Here is a 5,455-nt window from a genome sequence, read left to right as displayed (position 1 = left end):
TGAAAAGGTGGTATTACTATTTCAAGTCATTGGGATAGATGGGCTGATGGCGGGTGGGGGAGTGCAGAAAGAGAAGTATTGCAGGAAGGGCCCTGGGGAGGTCCCAACATGTGAGAGACGGGCGAGTGCAGGGAATGTCACCGATATCAGGGAGGAGAGAACGTCGCGAAGAAAGGAACGGCTGACGGTGTAAAATACGGAGAAGAGTTGAAGCAGTACGAGGACTGCAAAGAGAAGCCAGTTGGATTGGAGAGCTGAGAAGTGATTCGTACTCTTAGAGTGTGGTTTCCGTTCCATGCTGCATCAGAAGTCACACACCATGGAGTTGAGGTATGACTAACAAGTGACGAAGAGGACAGAGTATGCCTTGCTTTTAACGTGGGCTGGTGAAGGGCGGTGAGACATAAGACAAGATGATGTATTTACTTACAGACCACAGGCTCAAAGACAAGACAGCAGATGCGCTCAGCATCAGGACAAACGAGGGAGAGTCTCTAAGTCCAAGTCATTCACCTGTGGCTTTTTTTTTTTTTTTTCAGATGGAGTCTTGCTCTGTTGCCCAGTCTGGAGTGCAATGGTGCAATCTTGGCTCACCGCAACCTCCTCCTCCCAGGTTCAAGCAATTCTCTTGCCTCAGCCTCCCAAGTAGCTGGGATTACAGACACCTGCCACCATGCCTGGCTAATTTTTGTATTTTTGGTAGAGATAGGGTTTTGCCATATTGGCCAGGCTGGTCTGGAACTGGACTCAAGTGATCCGACCAACAACTGTTGGGGTTACAGGTGTGAGCCACCATGCCCAGCCCACCTGTGGCTTTTAGGACAAAGACTAAGTAGGACAAGACTTGTTTATAACATGCTGTCCTCCAGAATCATGTGAGGCAAAGTGTTATGGGGAAAAAGTATGCCTATTTTCTCTTGAACTATTTAGAGCAAAAAGGGTGAAAAAGAGCATCTTATCCTCTGAACAAACACTGCTATGCTTAAACGTTATGAACAAAGTGCTAAGAGTCCCAGGTAGAAGAGGGGTCGCCGTGAGCACAGTGGTCTGCCCCTCCATGCCCTGCCTTCCTGATGCTTTCCCTGCGATGTGCCCCTCCCCTCACTCTGCTCTGCGGGCATCAGCGTGTCTAGTATTCTCAGTACTGAGCGACTCTGCCGTGAAGAGGCTGCTTCTGTCAGTTACGGCAGCTTTGGCTGCAAATCATGGAAAACTTTGACTTTAAGTGGTTTGAGCGATAGGGTATTTATTATCTTACCAACAAGAAGTCTAGACTGACTGGGCAGGGTAGCTCACGCTGTAATCCGAGCACTTTGGGTGGCCAAGGTGGGCAGATCGCTAGAGCCCAGGAGTTTGAGACCAGCCTGGGCAACATGGTAAAACCCCATCTCTACAAAAAATACAAAAATTAGCAGGGTGTGGTGGTACATGGCAGCAGGGCCAGAGAGATACCCTGTCTAAAAAGCCTAGACTTAGTTCGAGTTGGTTCACCAGTTCCATTAGGTTACTGTAGACTGCGATAGGCCTATTTCTCCCTCTGCTTGTAAGGTTAATGTCATCCGAGGTTGATTTATCTCGTAGCCATAGGATGACTGCCAGAAAAAAATGAAAGCACGTGATGCCAAAAAGTTGTTTTATATTTTACATAAAGCAGCACAATAATAACTAAGTAGGCAGCGGGAAATTACAAGCTGATATTGCTAACTTTATAGCAATCATGAAAAAAGGCAAAAAGGCATAGAAAAATTAAAAGCTATACCATATGGATGCTATTAGAAATCTGGAGTGGCTCAGATAATAGACTAAGAGTCCATGACTTCAGTCTATTATCTGACTAAAAGATAATAGTCTTTCTATTGAAAGAGCTGACTTTCCCAGGTCCTCATTCCACGTAAACTCTTCTCTGTATTTTACACCATCAGCCGCTGCTTTCTTCCTGAAGCTCTCGCCTCCTGATTTCCTCGACTTTCCTCTCATTCGCCCATCTCTTACGTGCTGGGACTTCCCCAAGGCCTCCCTGTAAGACTTTTCCTTCTACACCCTCCACGCCCTCCACGAGCCCGTCTCTCCCAGTGCCTTGAAATGCTGCCTTTTCATCAAGGGGTCTCTAATTTGAATGTTCCAAATTCCCATAGTGGTGCTTCCATCGCCCAATCTAAGTCCACACTGTCTGCAATATATGCATTGTAGGTATAGAAACATGACTAGGTTGATAGTCACAAGATATTAAAAGATTTACCCTGTGGATGGCCTTAGAAATCTGTAGTGGCACAGATAATAGACCACAAGACAATGGGTAGTGTCAGACATAGAGAGAGATTTTTGCAATGGTGAAAGAGTCACTTATCAAGAGGACATGACCATCATAAATGTGTAGATGCTTACAAAGAGTTTCCAAATACATGATGCAAACATTAAAAGAACATTAAAGGAAGAAATAGATGAACTCACATTTATAGTTGGAGATTTTCATGTCTCTTTCGCAGTAATCGTTGGATCAATTAGGTGAAGGGTCAGTGGGGACGTGGAAGAGTGTTGCACCTTCATTTCTGGAAGTCAGACCCCTGAATTCATCTTGTAGAGTGTGCAACCAGACAGCTGTGGGTGCAGGGAGAGGCCCAGGAGGTCAGACCTCAGCCGGAGCATCTCCTACATGCAGCAGTGCTTACAACTTGGTCCAAACCGGAAGTGCCGATTACTCATGGAGGACCCAAGTCTTGGGTCTCACCTCTATGTGGACACAGCTGCCTAGGGCCATCTAGATGGGAGTCACAGCACTATCCAGATCACAGTGGCCCTGTGGCTGTCGCAGCTCATTTCTCTTTTAATTCTCTCTAGACCTAGATAGATGCAAGCCTCTCCAAAGGTGGAGCCTCCAGGAGTCTGTGTAAACCTAATGTTCATGTCCATTTTCTTGCTTAAAAACATTAAGCTATTTCCAGGCCAGTGACATCCAGTGGGATTTCTATGGTGAGCTGGGGTGTTTCCTGTCTACAAGGCATCTCACATAAGCACTGCAAATTTTCTAAAACACAGATAATTTAAATTAGTTTTGTTGATAGGTCAAACTGCCCTGCAAGAGTGTGTTGTGATGTGTTGCTAGGAAATCAAAAAAATAATGACAAATTGTCACTGCTCCAAAAACTTTTTGGAGCCACTGATCTATGGAGCAAGGATTAGGTTTCTTTTCTATGCCAATAATAATTACACCGTTGCTACGGGTCCAAACTGCTTCCCCCTCCAGTTCACATGTTGAAGTCCTTAGACCCCAGTGCCTTAGAATGTGACTCTGTCTCTAAATGTTATAGGTCAGATATTCAGAAGCTTTTATAAATTCATTTTTTGGGAAGTTTTCTACCACCATTTACGGACAAAGGTAAGTTACATGAAACAGAATAGAATTGGTTAAGACCACACATTTCAGTAAAAAATTATATCAGCGTAGGCCATGTACAGTGCCTCACACATATACTCTCAGCACTTTGGGAGGCCAAGGCGGACAGATCACCTGAGGTCGGGAGTTGGAGACTAGCCTGACCAACATGGCGAAACCCCATGTCTACTAAAAACACAAAATCAGTCGGGTGTGGTGGTGTGCACCTGTAATCTCAGCTACTCAGGAGGCTGAGGCAGGAGAATCACTTGAGCCTGGGAGCCAGAGCTTGCAGTCAGCCGAGACTGAGCCATTGCACTGGGCAACAAGAGCGAAACTCCATCTCAAAAAAAAAAAATTTTTTTTTGAGCATAAAGAGTGAAGCTGTGTTTTGCCAGGAGATGGAGACACTTCACCACCCACGCGGCACGAACACAGTTCCGTGCGTCTCAGCCAAGGTCTGGCACTGATCCCCGTCTGAGCTCCAAGTTGTGGATTGTTTTATATACTTGTTTCCTTCCCTGAAGATCTCCAGCTTTGCATATGAATATCGATAATCACCCAACAGAGATATCAATGCTAGCTGAAAAGTTGCACTTTTCCTTGCAAAGTGTCTCTGGGAATTCTGAATGCAAAGAAGTCAAGAGAGGAGTGAGACCTGCAGAAATCCCGCCTGGGCTGCAGCGCTTCCTTGGCTTCCTGCCTGTCATTAGAGCCACCCTCCATTTCTTCTTCCATCTCCTATCACACCGGGATAGAGAACCACAACATGCACCTGCAGAAAACCCGCCCTGATCCCTCCAGGCCCAGTAAAATCTGTTGAATGATTGTGCATTTTAGCATCACTACCTTTACTAAATGGTTTTCAATGTTCCTTCTAGTTTTAGTTTTCTATTCTACTGAGTTCTTAAATTGATTTAACAAGTGTTCGCTGAGAAATTCTATAAGCCAAGCACATTGTTATGCACTAAAAGAGTTTTTAAAATCAATATGAGTCCCGGGTGCAGTGGCTGATGCCTGGACATGGGATTTCCACGTCCAGTAGAGCCCAATGGGCCGTGTGAGGCTGAGATGAGGCCGTGTGCTTTCAGCCTAGGAGACCTGCACACAGGGCCTCTCTTGAGTCAGACATCTGCCAGACAGGCTGATGAGCGCCACACCAGGGCATCTTTAGGGAGGTGGGAGTTTACAGAATTTTCAGAAGTCAGGTTTGGCAAGATGCTCACCACATCTAAACGCATGTTTTTATCTGAAGGGTTATTACCAGGTCGGGAATGCGTTCCACGAAGCCTTCCTAACGAGCAGATGGTCCTCCGACCCGGTGGCAGAGGGGCTGTGTCTAGCTTGCAGAAGTGTGTTTGAGCTGCAAAGTGTTTTAAATCTCTTTTAAATTGGTTAGGCACATTTAAAAATAGAAAAAGTTCACACAAAATATGAATTTCTAACTTGTCTTTAAAAACAGGGCCATCTGACAATATGGGATGCGCACCCGTGCGTGAATTCCAGTGTCCCCAGAGCTGCCCCCACAAGCCCCCACCCTCCCCATCGCCTCTGCCACTCCCCTCACTTCTCCGCCTCGCTGGGCCTTAGAGCACTGGAGCCTGCAACCCCTCGTCTACATCCTGTTGTCTTCCTTTAGGTCAGCACATGTTAAAACCTACAAGTCAGAGAGAGACACACAAATAGAGTAGATAACAATGAAAACAAAGCCCAGAATAACCATGACGTCACGAAGGAGCGTGTTCCCAGGAGGGAGCCAAGGCGCGGCAGGGCTTCTCCACAGGCATGACTGCTGCCAGTTTATTGGGTGGATAGAAATAAACCAGGGCGGGGTTCCCTTTACAACAAAGAATAATGTGGTGTCTTTCAAGGATGTTTCTCAGACTCCTGCCTTGGGCACTTTGGTGCTTACCACTAGAAATGTCCTTAGCTGCCTATCGGAGCCTCACTACTCAACTCCCAGGTTTTCTTTTAATAATTCTTTCCACCTGAAGAAAAGGAATACTGTTTCAGCTGCAGTTCAAATTCAGACCAAAAGTAGGAGATGTTACTCTGGGCTGTATAAAAACCCAGGTTGTCCAC

Source organism: Sapajus apella, unplaced genomic scaffold (genome assembly GCF_009761245.1).
Source record: "Sapajus apella isolate SASKATOON/1434 unplaced genomic scaffold, GSC_monkey_1.0 scaffold60, whole genome shotgun sequence".
Taxonomy (NCBI): Eukaryota; Metazoa; Chordata; class Mammalia; order Primates; family Cebidae; genus Sapajus; species Sapajus apella.
This window is presented reverse-complemented; position numbering follows the sequence as displayed.